This window comes from Sus scrofa, chromosome 8 (assembly GCF_054392235.1).
Source record: "Sus scrofa isolate SSC_HxYL_T2T_F1_AM1 chromosome 8, Sscrofa_HxYL_maternal_Yorkshire_Landrace_v2.0, whole genome shotgun sequence".
Taxonomy (NCBI): domain Eukaryota; kingdom Metazoa; phylum Chordata; class Mammalia; order Artiodactyla; family Suidae; genus Sus; species Sus scrofa.
Genome location: NC_139390.1, coordinates 135,094,320 through 135,118,319, shown reverse-complemented (window position 1 = coordinate 135,118,319; position 24,000 = coordinate 135,094,320). Strand labels below are relative to the sequence as shown.

At 33.6% G+C, this 24,000-nt stretch overlaps 1 protein-coding gene and 2 long non-coding RNA genes across 20 annotated transcripts in view; 2 read left to right on the top strand and 1 right to left on the bottom strand.

Moving 5' to 3' along the window:
• The window catches only part of CCSER1 (coiled-coil serine rich protein 1), a 1,212,324-nt gene that overhangs the window by 286,542 nt on the left and 901,782 nt on the right, over nt 1-24,000 (top strand). The window lies entirely within an intron of this gene.
• LOC146401068 (uncharacterized) lies at nt 3,997-8,237 on the bottom strand. Its single transcript, XR_014813366.1, has 2 exons — nt 5,365-8,237; nt 3,997-5,260 (listed from the first exon to the last, which is right to left on the bottom strand). It is a non-coding gene; the product is annotated as an uncharacterized LOC146401068 (long non-coding RNA).
• LOC146401067 (uncharacterized) lies at nt 6,414-13,914 on the top strand. The gene is made up of 2 exons (XR_014813372.1): nt 6,414-8,716; nt 9,022-13,914. It is a non-coding gene; the product is annotated as an uncharacterized LOC146401067 (long non-coding RNA).

The following is a 24,000-nucleotide window of genomic DNA, read 5'->3' as shown; positions in this document are numbered from 1 at the left end:
TAGAAGAAATTTGGTGATGAGGCTAGGAGAGGAGGTCTGTACAAAAACATGTTCTAGGGAATTTATGATTTTAGTTGTTTCCTCAAGTTTAGCTATTTGTTTATTCAATAGCGCTTATATAGTTCATACTAGTCATGCACTACCTTAAGCTTTATAAATATTAACTCATTTAATTCTCCCAACAGTGGTGTGTATGATTATTATCTCCAATTTACGCTTGAGGAAACCAAGGCACGTATAGATTAGGTCACTTGTCCAAGATGACCCTTTAAAAAAAGAATAAATTATACTTTCTTTTCAGTTACTTTAATGACTAAATGTTGAACATGACACACTAGACAATTATTCTTTTTTGTATTGAGTTCTTTTTATAGATTTTTACAACCTAAAAAATATGAATGTCATTATAAACCAATAATGCAAAAGATGATTAGCATTTGCAAATCAACAGAATAAACAGAAGAACTTAAGTAACAAAATTCTTCACTGTTGATTATCACAATCAATCAGTACCTCTTCACTTGTGCATACATTTCTCCTCAAATGAGCCAGGAAGAAAAGAAAACTGTTTTTTTTTTTGTTTTTTGTTTTTTTAGTGTTTCTGTCCTACATAGTGTCATTCATTCTCCTAGCTTCTTGTTAACATTCTAGTGTTTCAGTGAGTTTTATAGAATTAAGCTTAGTATTTTCTCTGTAATTGGGGACCAGAAATAATATGTGTTCATGATTCTGTGTGTATCTAAAAGGCATAATGAAGATCTACAAGGAAGATATATATATTGAAATTATGATATAAGAATGGATTTTATAACAGTCATTATATGTAGCAGGCTTCTTGTGATTGAAATTTTTATATGACTGCTTTCTCTGCATGATGTAGGTGGACTTAGGCCATAGAGGTAATGGAACCCGATGATCTTTAAAATCTCTTCTATTCTAGAGACTCTGTTCCAAACAAGATCAACTGCATCTTGGAAATATTATTATTATTTAAGGCAAAGTATTATATATTTCTTTGATTTAAAAATGTTATGTTTAGCTTAAGACAATTGATATATAACTTGGTCAATTACAAGATAGTGATTTTTTTTTAACAAAACTAAGGTATAAGAAAATATTTTTAAAAGGGTGCTATGTTTTTACATCAATTATTTTTCTTTGTATTTTCTATGTGTTTAGTTATTCCATACCATACATATACATTCCCCTGCTTTTTTTGCCTCTTTAAAATGGAGAATTTAAAATAAGTATCTTGTAAAATTACATGGCCTCTTACTTACATTCTATGTTGCTATTTTAACAGTTCTGTGTATTATGTAATTTCAAAAATTTAACAAAATAATCAGCAAGAATTAAAAATTGCTGAAATTACAATAATTTTCTATTTTTAAACCTATTATTGTTATTTAAAACCAATTTTTTAATGTTACATCAAGGTATAAACTCTGGTATCTTCTGAATTAAACCAGTCACATTCCAGGTGAAAATTCTAACATTTTTTCATGTCTTAGTAACATATAATGTTTTAGTATGTTCTTCTTTACTTGCCCTGTCCCATCATAAGCTGATTGCCTGAATAATACCAAGGATTAAGTTAAATGTGTAAATGCCACAAGTCAATGCTAGACTAAGAAGATTCATGGAATTATATATTTATACTTTTTTCTACTAAATATATTATTTCTGTTGCGTTACAAGTAATGATGAAAATAATCCCACATTTGATCACCCACTCACATTGGGTAATATAGTAAAGCTAGAGAAATCAAAGTATTTGACTCTATTTTTATTTTGAAATTCACACATCTCAAGAGAAAAATGCTCTTTTTTTTTTTTTTTTTTTTTTTTGTCTTTTTGCTATTTCTTGGGCCGCTCCTGCAACATATGGAAGTTCCCAGGCTAGGGGTCGAATCGGAGCTGTAGTCGCCAGCCTACACCAGAGCCACAGCAATGTGGGATCCCAGCCGCATCTGCGACCTACACCACAGCTCGCGGCAACGCTGGATCGTTAACCCACTGAGCAAGGGCAGGGACCGAACCCGTAACCTCATGGTTCCTAGTCGGATTCATTAACCGCTGCGCCACGACGGGAACTCCCGAAAAATGCTCTTTTGATTAAACAAATAAAACTGAAAATTTTTGCATTATATTGAACAGTACACACATATTTTATCATTTAACTTAATAAATTAGAAATCATCTTTAAAATAAATAAAAGTTTACTTTGTAAAAAATTGATAACATCAAAAATTATACAGGGAAGCTGCTGGCTGACAGCAATTTTATAATTTAAATTTAATGTAGTTTCTATATATTTCAAATCATTAGTTGTCTGGCAGTTTAAAATTTTTGTGTGGTAAATGGCTACCATTTAAATTTAAACTGATTACTTGATGCTTCCGGATTGGAAGAATTAATATCATTAAAATGGCAATGCTGCCTAAAGCAATCTACAGATTTGCTGCAATCCATATCAAATTACCCTATGACATTTTTCACAGAACTAGAGAAAATAGTCCAAAAGTTTATATGGAACCATAAAAGACCCAAAATTACCAAAGCAATCCTGAGGAAAAAAAGAAAAAACCTCTCCCAGACTTCAGGCAACACTATAGAGCCACAGTGATCAGGACAGTATGGAACTGGTGCAAAAATAGACATACAAATCAATGGGACAAAATAGAAAACCCAGAAATAAAACCCAGACACCTATCATCAATTAATCTTTGACAAAGGAGGCATGAATATAAAATGGGAAAAAAGGCGGTCTCTTCAGCAAGTGGTGCTGGGGAAACTTAACAGCTGCATGTAAATCAATGAAACTAGAACACACCCTCACACCATGCACAAAAATAAACTCAAAATGGCCTAAAGACTTAAACATAAGACAAGACACTATAGAACTCCTAGAAGATAACATAGGCAAAACATTCTCTGACATCAACCATACAAGTGTTTTCTTAGGTCAGTCTCCCAAGGCAACAGATATAAAGACAAAAATAAACCAATGGGACCTAATCAAATGCACAGCAAATGAAACCATTAAAAAAAAAAAAAGATAACCTACAAAATAGGAGAAGATATTTGCAAATGACACGACAGACAAGGGCTTTAATCTCCAAAATACACAAACCACTCATACGATTCAACAGCATAAAAACAAACAACCCAAGTTAAAAAATGGGCAGAAGACTTAAATTGATATTTCTCCAAAGAAGACACGTGGATGGCCAATAGGCACTTGAAAAAATGTTCAGCATCACTAATTGTTAGAGAAATGCAGATCAAAACTACAATGAGGTACCACCTCACACTGGTCAGAATGGCTATCCTTTAAAACTCTGCAAGTTACAAATGCTGGAGAGGGTGTGGAGAAAAGGGAACCTACCTACACTGTTGGTGAGAATGTAAATTGGTACAACCTCTATGGAAAACAGGATGAAGGTACCTCAAAAAACTAAATATAGAACTACCATATGATCCAGCAGTCCCATTCCTGGGCATATATTCAGACAACACTTCATTCAAAAAGACACATGCACCCCTATTTTCATTGCATCACTATTCACAATAGCCAAGACATAGAAACAACCCAAATGTCCATTGACAGATGAGTGGATCAAGAAGATATGATACTTATCCACAATGGAATTCTACTCAGCAATGAAAAAGAACAAAAATAATGCCATTTGCAGCAACATGGATGGAACTAGAGACTCTTATACTAAGTGAAGTAAGTCGGAAAGAGAAAGACAAATACCATATGATATCATTTTTATGTGGAATCTAATATATGGCACAAATAAACCTATCCACACAAAAGAAACAAACTCATAGACATGGAGATCAGTCTTGTGGTTGCCAAGAGGGAGTGGAAGGAAGTGGAATGGACTGGGAGTTTTGGGGTTAGTAGATGCAAACTATTGCATTTGGAGTGGGTAGGCTATGAGGTCCTGCACATTGAGATATAGCTCAGGGAACTATATCCAATCACTTGTGATGAAACATGATAGAAGATAATATGAGAAAAAAATGCGTGCCTATGTATTACTTGGTCACTGTGCTGTAGAGCAGAAGTGGATGGAATGTTGTAAATCAACTACAATAAAAATGTTTTTAAAACCTGATTACTTTAGTAGGTTTTATGGTAATAAGTTTAATGTACCACAAAGAAAATTTTTCTTATCTTAGAAGAAAAAATAATAACAAGGAGTGACTGGTTAAATCTACTCTACTATTATCCCAATTGTTGATCAAATTTCCTCCCATACCTGTAGTGGACCTAGAGGGGAAAATAAATTATTAGAAGCTACCTAAAGCTCCCTGAGGGAAATTGGAAATGATTTATTTCACCCATCACCATGTTGAGATTGGGAAGATTATAACAGAGTGTTATAATAATTTTTATAGTTTTATCTTCTTAACAAAGCTGACAAAGCTTTAAATGTCCTTTGATGACCCAGAGGCCCTGAAGAGTAATCTGTAACTACTTCAGTGCCTCATATGGAGATAACTGAGAGCACAGTGGAAATAAAAAAGCATACTAAGTGCATTGCCAGGTACATCAAACACACTGTTCTCTAACCAATCATCTTCAGAGACTTGGTTGAGTTGAAGGACCAATTTGTAAAGGGTAGTCTGTTTTGCACCACTAAAAACAAAGTTTGGTTCCTGTTTTACTGATTCTTCATTCCACTGTTAAAACTGTGGATCATCTCCAATGCCAGAAGAAACTACGTAAGTTTCAAGAGGGCAGATACTTGTGTGTGTTTCCTATTAATTGATACTCTTTGAGACTGAAAAGAACAGACACTCAACTCAAAAAGATCTTGAGAGTACAAACAAAAAAATTTTCAGACTCACAGGAATTAAAATATAAACTTCTTCAGCAAATTTATTTAAATATTTCTGATATCTATATTTTATATGTCTGTGATCATTTTGTGCCAGTAGAAATAATGCAGTTGTCAAAGTAACGGTTGTGTATACTTTGTAAATTTGATAATCATTTTGCACAAAAGTAACTTATTGTTTCAATTTCAAAGTTCAGAGATACTGCTGGACTTGTTAAATTTATAGATATGAAGCATCAATCTTTCTTCCTGCCTAACATAAAAGGATCACCAAAAATCTCAATAAAAATTTCATATTAAAATGAATACATATACACACATATATATAATGGTATTTAAAATCTATAAATTTATTGTATAATATGTTCCAAATTAGTATTTCCACTTCTCATGTGCAGCACTGTTACCTTATTTAAAAAAACAATATATATAATGGTATTTAAAATCTATAAATTTATTGTATAATATGTTCCAAATTAGTATTTCCACTTCTCATGTGCAGCACTGTTACCTTATTTAAAAAAACAAATTCAAAATCAACCAATGGGACATATAAGTTAATTTGAAAGCAGAACTTTAAAAAGTGTGAAACATTACTTCTAAGCCATTTAAATTGACAGGATGATAACAAATGTAAACAGTTATTCATGTGAAACCAAATAACCATGTTTATGTTTAAAAGATCAAAAACCTGTGGAATAAGCTTGATAGCATGTCACTGTCTTTAAAACAAAAGCATATGGAAGTCACAAGCAAAAGCAGACTGCGTATGTGCTGTTGGCTGCACTGCTTACACACTAACCTGAACGGAGGTTTGTTGGTAAGTTGTGAGAGTTCAACTTCAGGGCAGACTCATTCATCATTTTTATCATGTTCAATGATATTTGAAACCCTCTTTTAAAAGAATTAGAAAAATTATGCAGATGCTGTGAAAAACAGTACGGTGTACCTCAAAAATTTAAACATAGAACAATCACATGATCTGACAATTCCACTTTTTTGTCTATACACAAAAGAATTGAAAGTAGGGACTCCAACAGATATTTGTAGACCCATGTCCATGGCAGCATTTTTCACAGTAGCCAAATAAACAAGGAGATGTCCATTTATTCATTCAAAGAGATGAATGAATAAATGAAATATAACCTGTACAGTGTACTATTAACCTTCAAAAGAAGGAAATTCTGACAGATACTAGCACATGAATGGACCTTATAGATGTTATGCTAAATGAAATAAAGCAGTTACCAGAGCACAAATACTTATGATTTTGCTTATGTGCAGAGCCTAGAGTACTCCCATTCGTAGAGACAGAATAGAATGGTGGTTTCTAGGACCTGAATAATGGTGGAGTGGGGGATTATTGCCTAATGGGTATGGAGTTTCAGTTTGGGAGGATAAAAGAGTTCTGGAGATGGATAATGGTGATGGTGGCACAATAATATAAATGTACCTAATGACAGGCAACCACATATTTTCACATTATTAAAATTGTAAATTTTGTGTTACATATGTTTTACCACAACACACACAAGAAGTATAGGGTGCTCTGAGAAAAATAATTTATATGGTATTACAGCACATTCTCAAATCCCAAATTCCATCTTCCAAAGATTGGCGCCAAAGTGATGGGTCACTAAAGTGCTGGTTAAATACACAGATTCTAAGAGCCTGTCCTAGGGGGATTATGTTTCCAAACCAGCCTCTCTAGTTCCACATGTTCAGCATTCTACTTATCTTTCCTCTTTGGATGTCTCTAAAACATCACAAACTCAGCATGGCTAATTGCAAATTTCCTGCCTACCAGCCATCCCATACATTTTAATAAATAATCAGACAAAGATATTTTTCTAAACCCCCTTTCTCCTCAAGTGTTAGCTTGCTCAGAAAATGGTTTTACCGTCTATAACTCTTCATTCCTAAAACAAAGGATGATTCTTGATATCAAGTCTCTCAATCAGGCTCCCTCTAAGTGCCCTGCTGCCACCTGACAAACTCTGGCTCATCTCAATAGCCTCCAAAGTGGGATTCCACATTTATTCTTATCTCCCCTTCCATCCAGTTTTCACAACTCAGAGATCTTTCAAAGATGAGGTTGTCTCAAAAACCATTGTCCTTGGAGTCCAGATAAAGATGTTTTAATATGTCCTTCAGGGCCTTAATTTATCTAGCTCCCTTCCACTTACCACTTTGATTTATCTTAAGCCATTGTCTTCACTCTCTCCTCTCACACTGGCCTTTGAATTCTTGAATACATACTTCCTCCTTTTATTCAATATATTACTTCAATATATTTTGTTTGCTTTGCCTAGAATTCTCCTCTTTTCTTATATACTTGCTGGCTTTATTCACCTCATGTTTTCACGGTCGAGTTTTTAAGTAAGGGGGTACTGTTTGGTACTCTGCCTTCATCATTTACGTAACTTACCATAAATATAATTAAATATGTGAAAATATAACCCATTACGATTGTGATCATCGAATCTTTAAGTCACATTTTCCTTTGATATTTACTCCTGAGAACTGTGTTACAGGGATCCCCACTTCCATGGCCACACCTCAGAAAGTTATCAGTCATTTCTTTCCTCCTGGTCCTATCTTCATCTTGTATACAGTGTCCTGCCATCAGGGTCCTAAAGTTCCCCTAAGGTCCTGACAAGGACTCTTCTGCTGTTTTTTCCCTTGGTATTCCATCAAGATTCTACTCTACTTTTTTTACTTTCATGGTGTATGTTTCACACTCAGTCCAAAGATGCCTCTTGAAAACATATTATGGAAAATGGTATTGATTGTCTACAATCAGTTTTCATCTTGTTTCTTAGAATATATCTTTTCTGTTTTAGAATCAGCGATATACCTGCTACAGATGATGAATCATATCTGGTTGGAGGCCTCCTTGGTCATGACAATACCATTCCTATATACTAGGCGTTTGAATTCAGGTGCCATATGAGTCAATTAAAGTCAAAGATACCTACCTTAGATGTTAGCTAAGGACTTCTGAAAACATTTTTTTCTCTTGAAACATATATTTAAAAAACCTCTTTGTTGTCATTTTGTCTCCCTGCTTTGGGTTTTGTATGTTGAAGATAGTACACTTTGACCTACAGAACCCTTCTTGAGACTGTAAGTCTCTAGTAAATATTTAAGCAAATAAACCTGTACTCTGAGAAGAATGCCAAATCAACCATTAGCTACCATACTTAATATTGCACAAATGATCTCTCTGTCTTCTGAGACAGCTTTACAAAGAATGCTATTTTATAATACTTTACACACCCAGAATTCCTATTATTTCCTCAAAGAGAGCAACTAACTTTGTTTGTTTTCAGCTGTCCTATTTAGATCATGCCCACAAGGTCTTCTCATTTAGAAAAAAAAAAAGTCACTTTAACTAGATCATAGATGTTCTTTTCTCAAAATTTCAATGTACAGCAGTTATTTTCTCTTGTTAAATAGTATTTCTTTACATACTTGTTCAAGTCTTTATCACATTACTTTGTAATTTGCTGAATGCAAGGAACCTTTCTCTTATTCACCATTGCATTTGAAGGCCTTAGCTCAGCACCACATTCACAGAAGGGCTGTAAGCATGCATGGGGTAAATGGTTGAAACAATGAATACTAATCTAGTATTTTATGGGTTGCAGTAGAGAGGTCAACACAGCTTAGTAGAAAGGCTTCTCATAAGGATGACATTTTAACAGTCTCAAATGTTCATAAGAATTTGCCTTACAGAAAAAAAATGGAGAAAATTAGGTCTTCAGAGATAGCATGTTCCCTGTACCTGAACCATTTGTAAGGAAATTTATTATGAGTGGCTAGATTACATGGTTGTAGTCCAACATTTAAAAGTAAAGAAAGTGGGGTTCCCATCGTGGCGCAGTGGTTAACGAATCCGACTAGGAACCATGAGGTTGCGGGTTCGGTCCCTGCCCTTGCTCAGTGGGTTAACGATCCGGCGTTGCCGTGAGCTGTGGTGTAGGTTGCAGATGCGGCTCGGATCCCGCGTTGCTGTGGCTCTGGCATAGGCTGGTGGCTGCGGCTCCGATTAGACCCCTAGCCTGGGAACTTCCATATGCCGCAGGAGCGGCCTAAGAAACAGCAAAAAGACGGAAAAAAACAAAAAAACAAACAAAAAAAAAAAGGAAAAAAAAAGTAAAGAAAGTCACATATAACTAAATATAGTATGTATTAAGAAAGTGAATCCAGTAAATATGGAGACCAAACATTTTTAAGAGTGAGAAAATATGTATGTAGCAAAAAGCTGAGACAAAAATAATTTTTTACCTTATATTAGATTATAATAACTTTGGAGAATGTATAACATTTTGAACAAAATAACTCTTAAGATGTGACATCTTTCACTTTAATTGTATATGATTATGTTAAGAGGATTATTTTCACATGAATATACCAATATTTCATTGGTTTCCTCAAAAGCCTTTTAAAATAATCAATTAATATAAAAGTCATCTTTTAAGGATTGATGATGGAGCTAGGAATGGGGGGAGAGTGTTTGAGGGAGGATTAATTTTATAAGTAGTCAGTTCACTTATGAATATTTTACTGAATGGCAAGTTTTACTTCTCGATACAAAATCCTAAGTATGGGAACTTGAGTAATAAATACTAGGATAATGAGAATTCCTGGTACTTTACTGAGTTCTGGGATTAATAATTAATGATGTGGGTAGGTAATTTTCCAAATCCATGATTAGGTTTTTCTCTGATGACTAAAGCCATTCTTCAACTTTTATTTCTCTCAAAGAGCATACTCTCTTGATTCATATTTCAGTGTATTGTACAGGGTCATTAGCATCAGTGAAATGAGGAAAGATGAAGGGAAAATATTTCCACATAGAGAAATGGAATATGGTCTCAAGTGTTAAAAAATAAATTCCAGGATCTTATATCTCGGTCTTATAAGTAAAAATATTTTTTTTTGAACTGCAAGTGGGAACTAGTATGTTATTTCAAGATATCCCCCTTTAAAGCAGATTTACAAGATATACAGGGCAGTGGTAAAAAGCTCAGTCTTCGGAGTCAACATTCTTACGTATCAATTGAGATTTCACTAATCATGGGAAAAGTGGGAAGTTATCAATTTAGGCTTTACTTCTGAATTTGTGTTCTGCCTTTTCAAAGTTTGGTGACATTGAGCAGGATACATAACCTCTTTGAATCCCAGGAATTGACACATTTGGAAATTTATACTCAATTTACAGACTCTAGAGGGATATTTTAAAAGGATGAAAAGTATCAAATATATATTTGATGCTCAAAGAGCAGTAGCTATAACTTTATTGAAGACTACTGACTTTTCTCAACTAACAGTGAAAATACAATTCTGCCATTTTATTAACTTCCCATTGCCCTATATGTAAATTTATTTACTAAATATTAAAGTGACTTAATTCTTCTTATTCCCACAGTCTTGGTTCCTTGAAATAACTGTATTTCTAAACACTAATGAAGTATAGCATCCCCTCCTCCAATTTTAGATACTGGATTCTGTGTTGGGAAAGTCACTTAAATTTTTGAGCCCTTGTCACCTCTCGTTTAAATGGTTAATGTCCAAAACCCAACCAAAGATTGTTATCACTAGATAACAGTGCTTTAAAAATTATAAGGAGCAATTTAAATAAATGCTTAGTATTGTACTGAATTTGATTTGGACTACCCAGACCACTATTAATGGATAGCTTGGTGCTGATCTCCCAAATCGGCTAGCTTCTTAAGACCTACTGCTTTTGTCTCCTGACTTTAGGAATGGGCTTTTTATCTGTCTACTAGGTAGTTTTAGCTTGGCTGCATTGTCACCTACTTTACTTCATCCTTAGGAGCAACTGCGTGTCCAAAATAATAGATGGTAATGTATTTCATGCAGCAAATGTAAAAATCACTTCCCTAAATAGTAATATCCTATTGTAGAATTAATTACATCTGAGCCATAAGAGTCCCACTAATTTTCATATGGGTATTCTCCAAGAACAGGAGAAAATATTTGCAAATAAAACACCTACCAAGGGATTAATCTCTAAAATATACGAAACTCTCACACAGCTTAATATTAAAAAAAAACAATCAAAAATAGAATATCTAAATAGGCATTTCTCTAATGAAGACTGAGGACCAAAAGCACATTAAAAAGATGTTTGACATCACTAATTATTAGAGAAATGCAAATCAAAACTGCAGTGAGTTATCACCTCACACTGGTCAGAATGGCCTTAATCAAAAAGTCTACAAACAATAAAGGCAAGAGAGAGTGTGGAGAAAAGGGAACCCTCCCACACTCTTGATGGGAATATAAATTGGTATAACCACTGTAGAGAACAGTATGGAGGTTCCTTAAAAAACTAAGTAAGAACTACCACATGCTCCAGCAATCCCACTCCTGGGCATCTATCTGGAGAAAACCATAATTTGAAAAGATACATGCACCTCAATATTCGTTGTAGCACTATTTATAATATTCAAGACATGGAGGCAATCTAAATGTCTAATGATAGAGGAATGGATAAAGAAGATGTGGTGCATATATAAAATAGAATATTACTTGGCCATAAAAAAGAATTAAATGCCATTTCCAGCAACATGGATGAACACAAATATTATCATACTAAGTGAGTAAGACAGAGAAGGATACACATCATAAATATCATATGGAATCTAATAAAACTTATTCACAAAACAGAAACAGACTCAAAGATTTCAAACTCAAACTTATTTTTACCAAAGGGGAAACTTTGTGGGGAGAGATAAACTGGGAGGCTGGGATTGGCATATACACACTGCTCTATATAAAATAGGTAAGTAACAAGGACCTACTTACTGTATAGCATAGGTAAATCTACTCAGTACTTTATGGTGGATTATGTGGGAAAAGAATCTGAAAAAGAATATATATCTGTATATATATAAATGATTCAATTTGCTATACACCTAAAACTAACATTGTCAGTCAACTATACTCCAATGATTTTTTTTAAAAAATAAAATAGGAGTTCCCATCATGGCACAGTAGAAACCAATCCGACTAGGAACCATGAGGTTGTGGGTTCGATCCCTGGCTCACTCAGTGGGTTAAGGATCCAGTGATGCTGTGAGCTATGGTGTAGGTTGCAGACATGGCTCGGATCTGGCATTGCTATGGCTCTGGAGTAGGCCAGCAGCAACAGCGCTGATATGCTGCGGATGTGGCCCTAAAATATATGTGTGTGTGTACACACACACACACACACACACACATACATACATATATATATATAAAATAAATATAAGGCAGAGATTATTATTTTATAAATAGAGAATTTGAACCTTAAATAAAAGGTGCACACCGATTCACTTAGGAGTTCTACATTGTAAATAGATATTCCTATAATTATTAGGGCCCTGTGACAGCGGAACAGAATAAGGAAGTGCCTTTTACTTTTGAAAGGCAGTCTGACACTAAAATGAATTAAGATCAATTCACATTTTTATTTTCATCAGAAAGGAATTCAGTCAAATACTGTCTTTTGCAAAAATATTTTAATGTGGTTATCTGCTCAAAGTTTAAAAATAAACAGAAACCTCTCAAAGCATAAATGGGACTATTTCATAATGTAACTTTAACAAAACCTCTGGAACATAATTTAGATAACATAGGTCCAGAGTGACTCAATGAAAGCATGATAGATTCCACTTGAAGGCACAACAATTAAAAAGCTTGATAGAATGGCCTCAGTTCCTATGGTGATAGTTATAGAACTATTGAGGGATACTTTGAAAAGCATGAAAGAGTCATTGTGTTCTTTTCAGAAAATGATCTGTGACAGATGTATTAAAAAGTAGAAAATAGAAAAATTCATACTTGAAATTATTTCACTCAGTTATATATGTATTGAGGACTTGGAATTGAAGGCAGATGCCTTCAGTGTGGAATGTTGACCTACGGATTCAAATGGAATTGAAAGGAATAAATTTATGAATAGATTTCCCACATTTCACTATTTATAAAAGGTGAGTAGATTCTGTTTCTTAAAGTTGATTTGTACTCAGAAATTGAGGTATGATTAATTTTCATTTTTCCAAATTTTTATGAGGTCTTCTGACTAACTTTTGAGTGACTATGTTTGCCATTTTAGTCAAACCCCACTAATTTTAATTAACCATACTTAAGTCAACCAATATTTTCCTTAAATAGATTAACAGCAACTACAGAAACCCCAAAGAAAGTAAAAGTAATCAAATACATAGAATGGAAAAAAGACCAATATGAATTATTATTTATTTATTATGATTTCTAATGCAACCATATCACAATGCTAAAATTAAAGTAATATGGTGAAGTTATTTTTAATAACTGAAAAATATGCAGTAAGACCAGCAAATTTTTATTTTGCGTATTATGATGTTAACCCAAACCCATGCACGTTGGAACCGCATCCCTGCTTTGATCAAGTTTCGCGTAGCACAAAACCATGCAAAAGTGAGGCCATGTGTGATTGTCTATTAACATAGTACCATGCAAAGAGAGGACTGCTTGTCTTTTACTGTGAGATGATTCCTACATTATACTATGAAAGCAAACCAAGCAAGGATTATCAATAACTTACACTGAGTATGTGAAATGTTATTTTACATCCTCCTCATAATTAAGAAGGAACACGTTACACATGTACCCTAGACACAGAATTTTTCGAAAGTTATGTTAATAATCTGCTTTTACAAATTATTTGGGGGACGTTTTGTAGCATTTTGAGGCATTTTATTGTTTAATCATGAAAGACGATGCTTAATTTAAAATATAGAAGTATTTTTGGAGTTCCTGTCGTGTCTCAGTGGTTAAGGAACCCGACTCGCATCCGTGAGGAAGTGGGTTCGATCCCTGGCCTCGTTCAGGGGGTTAAGGATCTGGCGTTGCCGTGAGCTGTGGTGTAGGTCGCGGACACGGCTCGGATCTCGTATTGCTGTGATTGTGGTGTAAGCCGGCAGCTACGTCTCCGATCGGACCTCTAGCCTGGGAACGTCCACATGCCGCGTGTGCGGCCTTAAAAAGACAAAAGACAAAATAATAATAATAATAATAAGGAGACAATGTGAAGATGGCTTAGTTTTAAAAAAATAAAAAATGAAATAAAAATATAGAAATTTTTAAAATCATTCTGTATTCCATAATAGATTACAAATAGTAATAGCACATAAATACATAAAATAGTATAAAAAATTTATAAATAGAATAGAGAAAATCAGTGTAAAGCCAGAGAAAAACCTAGTTGCTATATTAGTCAGTTTTATCACATCAATGTTGAGAAAAATAAACTGCACATCATAGAGCTCACTTGTCTTGGGGTCAACTGTGGTTCTGCTTTGCTCTCTGAAATCAGCTAAAAGGGCTTAACCTGGCTGTGGCTGGTATACCTGTCTCCTCATTCTGGCATTAGCAGCTGCTCATGGCATGTTCTTGTCACGGTGGAGTGCAGGAGTACCAAGAGGGTGAGCTGGAATCGTGAAACGTCTTGTAAAGGATACATTAAAAACTACCATTCTGCCACTTCTGCTCACATCCCCGTGGTTACACCTGTCTCATAGATAAGTTCAAAGTCAATGGATTCAGAAAATAATGCTCTCTTAATAGGGAAGTATAGTGAGGGAGAGGAGGGGAGGAAAAGACAATGTTTATTTTTCGCAATACAACAGACTCTAGCTCATATACCATCCATCAGTTTTAATACACATGCTATAATTGAGCCTTAATGTGTATTTTGATTAGTTTATGTTAATAGTTAAAAAGCCAAAACACCCTCATGTACAATAATCCTGTTATATTCAGAATGTTAACCATTTTGATAAGGTTTTTATTGAGAACATACTCATAAATCCTGATATACAACACAGGTTTGAAGTAAAAGTTGTGAAGCCTACTGCTTTCATTTCAAATAAATGACTTGGTGTGATTATTCTATCAAAAAATGTATCATTTTGATGTAGACAAGTACAATAAATTTTAGATGATAAATGTACTCTTACCGGTTTTATAACAAAAGATGAATTTTTCTGTAAAACGATATCATGCATGCCTTATATTCTTAATATCTCCATATTCACATCACAAAAAATTAGATAAAAAAGCCTTATGCCTGTTTTAAATGTTTACAAGTCTTACTTTGCCTTATAGATCACATGTAATAGTAGAACCACTTAGAGTCTTTAAACAGAGACAGAGGAGTTCCCGTCATGGCTCAGTGGTTAACAAATCTGACTAGGAACCACGAGGTTGCGGGTTCGATCCCTGGCCTTGGTCAGTGGATTAAGGATCTGGCGTTGCTGTGAGCTGTGGTGTAGGTCTCAGACACAGCTCGGATCCCATGTTAGTGGCTCTGGCGTAGGCAGGCGGCTACAGCTCCTCTTCGACCCCTAGCCTGGGAACCTCCATATGCCGTGGGTGCGGCCCTAGAAAAGGCAAAGACAAAAAAAGTAATAAACAGAGACCAAAATCAAGACAGATTTTAAAATTAGTCATCTTTTAACTCCTAAAATGTTATTTAAGGATTTTTTTTTTTTTTTACATTTTTACATCTATTTAACTCTAATGATAAGTATTTAAGGTCTTTCTGCAAGTGATGAGTCAATGATTAATAACTATTTAAGCAGTAATTAATTATTAGGAAATCTTTAACAATACATGTCTTAAGTTGCTACAGATAAAGTTAGCTATGATATATACACGTTAGTGTCAGATTTTAAGGTGTTCGCACCAATGGCTGAAACCATGCCCTAGTTCTGCCATGGCTGAAGCCATGCCCTCGTTCAGTATTAAAGTTATTTTAATACTGTTTTGAGTGCCTACTATGTGCAAGGCACAGGTACTAAATGTATGTCTGCCAAATTCCATAGTGGAAAAACATCCGCTTCTTACTCAAGAACTACCAGGAAATTTCTTTCATGTCTCTAAATGTGAAATGTTGCCCTCCCTGCTGCTCAGCTAATCCCATTTACTGCCTATTTAAATTTCTGTGATTACCTAGCAAAACAGTTGTATATGTGATGAAATTTGGGACACTCAGTTAATAGTGCTTGAATAAAACTCTTCTTTTCCCTTCACAGGCTATCTCTTGTTTTTGAACATGGCTCTGCATTCATTTGATATATGCAAATTACACAGTGGTCTTGCCTTTTTTTTTTTTTGACACCATATTATTTACCTAAGCTTTTATGATATCTTAATAACCAGTTCTGACCATACTAAAGTTGTTCCAGTTCTTTTTCTGACAAATTCCTTTTATAATCAAAATAGCATCATAAGCCTTGGCAGCAGAATTTTTGTCAATCTTAATGGCAAGAAAAAGGATTAATAAAGCTATGACTTTTCATGTCCCATTATACCTTTCAGTCTTAGGGCACTTTTTAAAAGTTATACCTATACAATTTTGCTATGACAGGGCCATTAGTTGTACCTCCTTTGGGTTTAATTTATTTGTTTATTACTTATATTTTTTATGTCTTTTTTTTATTTCTCTTGATTATGTTTTGTTTTGTGTTTTTTTTAATTTTTTTTTTTATTGTCTTTTTGCCTTTTCTAGGGCTGCTCCCGCAGCATATGGAGATTCCCAGGCTAGGGGTCTAATGGGAGCTGTAGCCACCGGCCTACGCCAGAGCCACAGCAACGCGGGATCTGAGCCACATCTGCAACCTACACCACAGCTCATGGCAACGCCGGATCCTTAACCCACTGAGCGAGGCCAGGGATCAAACCCGCAACGTCGTGGTTCCTAGTCGGATTCGTTAACCACTGCGCCACAACATGACATCCTGGGTTTAATTTAAAAAGCAGTTAAGGACAGGTTTATTACATGGAAAACCATACACATGGAGTGACCAAATCTGTCATTTGTAAGAACAATTAGATTTAAAATTGTAATGTCACAAAATACAAAAAAATAAATAAATAAATAAAATAAGAAGAGAAATTTGAAGGTATTGCATGTAGCATTTCTTTCCTGTGAATGTTTGTTTCTGTCCCATTCACCATTTTGACCCTTTTTCCGTTTGTAATCAACAAATTCCCTGGTGTTTAAAGGCCACATTAATCCTCCCTCTTTTTTTCATACTAGAAAACATTTTAATGAATTCATCATGCAGGTAGATTAATTCCGAATTGTCGTTAATATTATTTTGAAGTCCCAGATAGTTGGTCTGTATTTGATTGATCCCTGTGTTCTTGAAAGTGCGTGTATGTGTGATCTGTATAACAAGACAGAAGACAAATTAGAATAAAAGGAGTTGTGTACTTGCTCCATATATTGTTTTAATTATGTTGATGTCACTTTACCTGGATATAGTGTGAGAGCACAGAAAAATGTAGACTTGAAAGAAAAGCAAATAATGAACCAACAAAACAAGCAAGCAAAAAAAAAAAAAAAATCAGTCAATAAATGTTTTTATCATAAAATGTGAAGAAATATCTTGGAGAGAATATGTTATATGACTTCTAAGATCAGACGAACCAGGAAATTAATTGCACCCTTCATTGTTTCACAGTTTTATGAATTTGTAAGTAAAATATGTATAGTGACAGTAATTAGGAAACAGAGAAAAAGGATATCAAATTCTTCCCAAAAGCAAAAAAAAATTAAAATTGTCAGTAATAGAATATGCCAAATATAAAGAAAATATATGTGTAACATGTGATAATCACTTCACAGTACTTACAAATATCAAATCATTATGTCGTATACTTAAAACTAATACAGTGTTATATGTCAATTATATCTCAGTTTTTAAAAATACGGAAGTACCTGCTCTGGTACAATGAGATTGGTGGCATCTCTGGAGTGCTGGGACACAGGATCGATCCCTGGCCCAGCACAGTGGGTTAAGGATCCAGCATTGCTACAGCTGGGGCATAGGTTACAACTGCTTGGATTGAGCATACAAGGGCTAGGATCTGATCCCTGGCCCAGGAACTCCATATGTCCTGAGGTAGACAAAAATAAATTTTTTTTAAATAAAAAAAATATCCAAGGATTCTGACTTTTCTTTGGAGGATTTTAATTAAAAAAAAATTTTAAAAATACAGCAAACAGCTATATTGTGTAACTTTAGGAATGGTTTCCTTTTGTTTTTTCAATTTTAGGAGTTAAAATAGTTTTATTCATACAGCCTAACACAAAAAGAAAAAAAAAAGTTAAATATTGAGGAAGGATTTAGTCTTTTTTACCTTTCTTGACCTTCATTAAAAGTTCGTTTTAAATCATTTTATTCTTAATGATGATATTAAGTACATTTGATATTCATAAGAATTTCACTTGGAAAAGAAAAGATTTCACAATAATAGAATGTTGGCCAAGTAGCTAGTTATTGCATACTTAAAATTTCTGGTCTTTAAAATGACATCAAAACCCTAGATCCTGGTAATTAACGATATTAATATCTGTTGATATATGTTTAGACTGTGCTAATCCAGGGGTCATAAACACTGTCAAATTTAGATTATGTTTTAGCAAGTAAATTGTGTCCTTTGATTTAAGAGTAATTGCTTCTCTTTGTCTCCTCTCTTTTCTTTTTTGCTTTGGGCTGTTGATAGCAACCAGGTTGCCCTTTAGATGCATTTTAATACTTTCTGGGACAGCTGAGCTATGATTCTCTATGCTCACAATGGGAAAAATGCCAATAGGAAATATTGCTCTAGATATGACTTTGGAAGATGCACATATTTCAGAAACGTAGGATATAGACCTACTTGGCATATGTTTCTAAGCTTTGGTGTGATGTTGTTTGGTAAAATGTTGCAAATCTATTTTTTAAAATAGCCTAGCAAATGGAAAAAACACAAGGATATCTTTTTCCAAATGTATTTTGGCCCTTTCAAATGATATATGAGTAGCTTACAGTTATATTTGTATCTATGTATTCTTACAAGGTAATGCCTCCCTAATTCACCTAAACTTAATTAAAAAAAAATCTCAAGTTAAATAGCTTTCTAGAAATAAACTTAAATTTACCAAATGTATCAACTTTCAAATATCATTGTTGATAGTGGCTCATCAGAAAAGAACCACGTATTTATCTTACAGAAAATTCCTTAGGTTTGACTGAACAATCTCAGGCACAAGAATCTGCCATATATATTAAGCAGACTATTTCACAACATATAAAATATAAAACAAAATATGACATTTTAAAATCTGAAGATGAATAAAATATAAAACAAAATGTGACATTTTAAAATCTGAAGATGAAAATATATGTTCTTTAAGTAGCACAGTAGTTTGCACAGAGGTAAATATTCTCCTAAAATTATTTGAATTACTTGGCTCTCAGAGATGTAAGCTGTAATAGTCCTTATCAGTTTTCATTCTTAAACCCTGTAAAGTATTGTCAAGTGAAATGTTAATAAAAAGAAAACAAGTTCTCATCCCAAAATTTTCTTTTTGTCATATAATTTTTAAATTGAAATGTAATTGCCTAAAGGAAGTAAAACCTATATATACTATTCCAAGTTTTAGATTTTATCACCTTATATAATTAATCATCTTCCATTTTGGTGTGAATACACTAAAATTCTAGTATAAGGTCTAACACATTCATAAGAATTACTCACTGAAAAATTTTGTGCTCAAACAAAACTGCAGAGCATGTATTTAAATGCCTATCCAATATGAGATTAGTTTTGTGAAAAGAGCAGTTGTCATTCTTTTTCCTGGCTGCTTTATCCTGGAGCTTTGAATATAAGCGGAAACTCTCATATTGTTCTTAAAATTGGATTTATGTCTTTCAAGATTTTCAAAAATCTGTTTTCTAAATTCTACCAATTCTCAATTCAATATACATTAAGATTATACAGTAATATGATTTTTCTATTTTACTATGAAAAGATTTTGTCATATAATCATATTCAAATAATATTTGTTCCTGTTCATGCATGTATATTAAGGTTTATTTTGAGGGAGGTCTCTTATTATTTGATATTCTTGTAATAGCCATGGATCTCTGCGTAGATAACTAGAAAAAAAAGGTGAAGATTGTTTTTGAATGTTTTGAATTGGTACTAATGCCATAATTTAGTAATTCTCTGGTTTTCTATGTATTAAATTTTACATTCTTAGTTATGGGCATTCTGCTATATATCATGAGATACTGCATTTTAGTTTCAGACAAACATTGCTTAATTTATATATCCTTTCTTATACTCATTAACTTTTAAAATTTCTCTTCTTCATCTATTGCAAAACAATATCATTTGTATCAGAGTGTCCCTTGACCACTATTATCATTATCTATCTCACTTGCTTCAATCCTTTACTTAGAAAATACTCAACATAATTGCTAATGATGGAGCCCAATGGCTATTTTATGTGGTTTATATGTGTATGACTTTATAGATAGAGATTTTGTATATGTATATGTGTGTACTTATAGATGATACATCTTAAAATAGAAGTAGAAAAAGACAAAAATATAAGATGCATTGCATAGTTATTTTAGTGTATTATGATCAATTTAAACTATGTGATAGTTATCCAATATTGACTGTAATGATAAATTAAGATATAATGATAGTAACTCATGTTTGCTAAATGGGTGGGTTTTCTTTTTTTTTTTTTTCTGCATTAGGCACAATAAAAGACATTTTTGAAATCCTCCCAATAATACAGCAAGAATAGATGTTGTCTTACCACGACTTGTTGAAGTGAATTGAAATTCTCACAAATTATTAAACTTCGCTGAGCCTTAGTTCCCCAAAATGGTGATAAAGAGTTTCGTGCAAATGCTAGACCCTCAAAAATTACTTGTTTAGAGACTCCAATTAGTGTTCCTTAGCCTTTCCTAACCTTCTGAGTAGGATTGATTTCCTTCTCTGGTTCCACAGCACTTTGATCTTATCTCTAAAAGAGCACTTAAATGGAATTTCACTTCGATCCTCTTTCAGGAACAAAGGGCTCTTTGATTCAACTTCCTCTGTGCCTTGGTCAGATCTAGCACATGCAGTTGCTTAGTAAATGCTTGTTGAATTAGTATATGAGTACATAAAGCAAAGTCCTAAACTTTCTAGTCTTCTTTTTAAGTCTGTAGAATATCTGAATATAAAGAGATTATTCTTAAAAAGATATCATCAATCTAAAGCAAGCCAATGGGAGTTCCTGACGTGGCTTAGTGGTTAACGAACCCAGGTGGTTAATGAACCCGACCAGTATCCATGAGGACGAGAGTTTGATTCCTTGCTCAGTGGGCTGAGGATCCAGCATTGTCATGAGGCGTGGTTTAAGTCACAGACGCAGCTTGGATCTGGTGTTGCTGTAGCTGTGACATAGGCCAATAGCTGCAGCTCTGATTTGACCTCTAGCCTGGGAACCTCCATATGCAGTGGGGTCAGCCCTAAAAAGACAAAAATAAAATAAAATAAAATAAAATAAAATAAAATAGAATAAAATAAAATAAAATAAAAGCAAGCCAAAGATCATCAGAAAATGTCATTTATCAGGCTGGTTTTCAAATTGTTTTATGGTTATAAGAGAGTTCAGAAGATTTTTTTTATATCATAAAAAAATTCCAGTGAAAGAATATAAGTAAATAAAAACCACTTATATTTTTCTTATTTCTGTTTTTAGAGATTTATTAAGCACCATTGTACTTGGTGGCTTACAATTCAACCAATAATTTTTTTATTCATGAAATTAAATATTCCTCTGTATTTAAATATAGACTTTGAAAAACAATAATCATTGTTGAATTCTCAAGTTGCCTCTCATTTTGGACAGTGGACGTTCTTTTGCAGCTTGTTACCAATAATTTGGTTTTCTTCCTAACAGGTAGACGAATAGATTTTATTGATATAGTTTTTTTCAGTTCTCTTGTATGACAAATTAAATCCTTAAGTAGTTATTTTATGATTTTACTGCTTATGTTTTATGCACAATTTTGACATTTAACAAGGAAAATTGAAGAATTAAATGAAGCATGAAGAAATGTGGATTTGTACATAGAAATTAAATCCAAGCATGAAAGAACACACTGGTTTCGTAACAGTAGAGATTATCTCTTCCTTGTATCCCAAAGCAATAAAAGCATAATGGCTCAGAACAAGACTTAAAAAAAAAAAAAAAAAGCACATATTTTAAATTGTACCATTGTTTTTTTACCTTCTTCTTTTGTCCCTTAAAAATAGAAAAAAAGAATAAAAATCATAAATGAAAGAAAAGAGCAAATAATCAAGAATAATAGAGGACTTTATACTGTCTAAACATTATTTGAAGAAAATGTTCATCCATAAAATTTCAAACTGTGATTGTTAATCCCTGAGATTTTTTAGTTAATTTTTCTGCATGGAGAATTGCTACCTATTTTCTTCTGGAAAAAGATAAGACAGGAGTTCCCATTGTGGAATAGCAGTAACAAACCCAATTAGTATCCATGAGGATGTGGGTTTGATCCCTGGCCCTGCTCAGTGGGTTAAGGATTCAGTGTTGCCTTGAGCTGTGGTGTAGGTTGCAGACGTGGCTTTGATCTAGCCTGGGAACTTCCATATGCTATGAGTGCCACCCTAAAAAAAAAACCCCAAAAAACAAAAAACAGACCAAAAAAAGACATGTTTTTGTGTATATTTAATATCATCTTTTGTTAATCGAAGTATAAATGTTCCCCTATCTGGCCATTTCTCTTGGGCCCTCTCACGATGAAAGCTGAGAATTAACATAAAAGCTGATTTTCAATGATTAGTTAATATTATCTTTGCCTCCATAGAAAACCTACTTTTAAAATATAATTTCCCTTTTCTAAAACAAATATTTGAAAGCTCATTGAAAAAAGCAAGAGCCAATTTTATTTTACATAGATGTAAGGTAACATTCTTAAGCATAAATATAAAAAGAACCCTAAAAATAAAGAGTAGAATAAACATAGTAGACTATACAGTGTATCCATATAGAAACAAATTAGGGTGTATATGTTAATTCATGTGTGAATTTGGTTTCATTTTGTATTGTTGATGTTTAATAAAAAATTAATTGATTATTAGATTTTGGATTGGGTGACTAGGAAAAGAATTTTTAGGATTTATGGAAAATTTACTATAGTGGAGGGCACTGAAATTGCCTCTTAAAAAAGGTGTTGTAGAGGGTTCCCGCTGTGTGTCAGCAGATTCAGAACTTGGCATACTGTCCAGGTTCGATCCCTGGTCTCAGTTGGTTAGGGATCCGGTGTTGCTGCAAGCTGCAGTGTAGGTTGCAGATGCAGCTCAGATCCAGTGTTGTGGTGGCTGTGGCATAAGCTTCAGCTCCAATTTAACAACCCCTAGTTCTGGAACTTCCTTACACTGCAGGTGTGGCCTTAAAAAAATAAGTAAATAAATTAAAAAGCTGTCGTACTTGGAAATGGAAGGAACAAGCCATGAGTAGAAGAATGTAGTTATCCAGAAATTAACTAATAATATCTAATAAAGGAGGAATAAGATTCAATCTGTTTATCTCATCAAACTATGTCTTATCCATACCTTACAAATCTATACCTCATAAATGTTATTCAAAAATTTTATTTATTAAAATAGAAGCCTTCTGGACTTTTTTTTTTTAGTTAGACCTCACACTAATTTTTCTTTATTTTAAATGAACCCCACTGTGCTATCTTACTCATTTTATCTTCATTCTCATTACATTTGGAATCTTTTTCTCTATGTAGGAAATCTTTGAACTTTCTCTGCAATACATCCTTTGACTGCCCTCCTTCGAGAAAGGAGCATAGGTGAAGTGGTCTCTTACATTCTGCTATTGAAAATCATCTATTCCGAGGTTTAGTGTATTATTGAGACATCTAGGGGATGGTGGTTGGATATCGTTTTCAATTTTTTCTTGAGTGCTTCCTTGATGTTTAGTTTCACTACAATATCAGATGTAATGGAGACAAATTTGTGCTTTCATTACTGGTAGCTGAGGGATCTAGGCTGATTATAATTAATATTCTTATGTGTTTGAAACATAGACTTGATTTTAACATAAACACTCATGCTCATTGACTATGGAAACTTTATGGATTGTCAAATACCATTAGTAATTTCTAAGTATATGGTTTATTTAGGTTTACTCAACAGTCTTAATAAAATACTAATAGCATAATGATTTAATATATTGATTCTGCAAAAAAGCTTGCATTTTTATATATGTTAT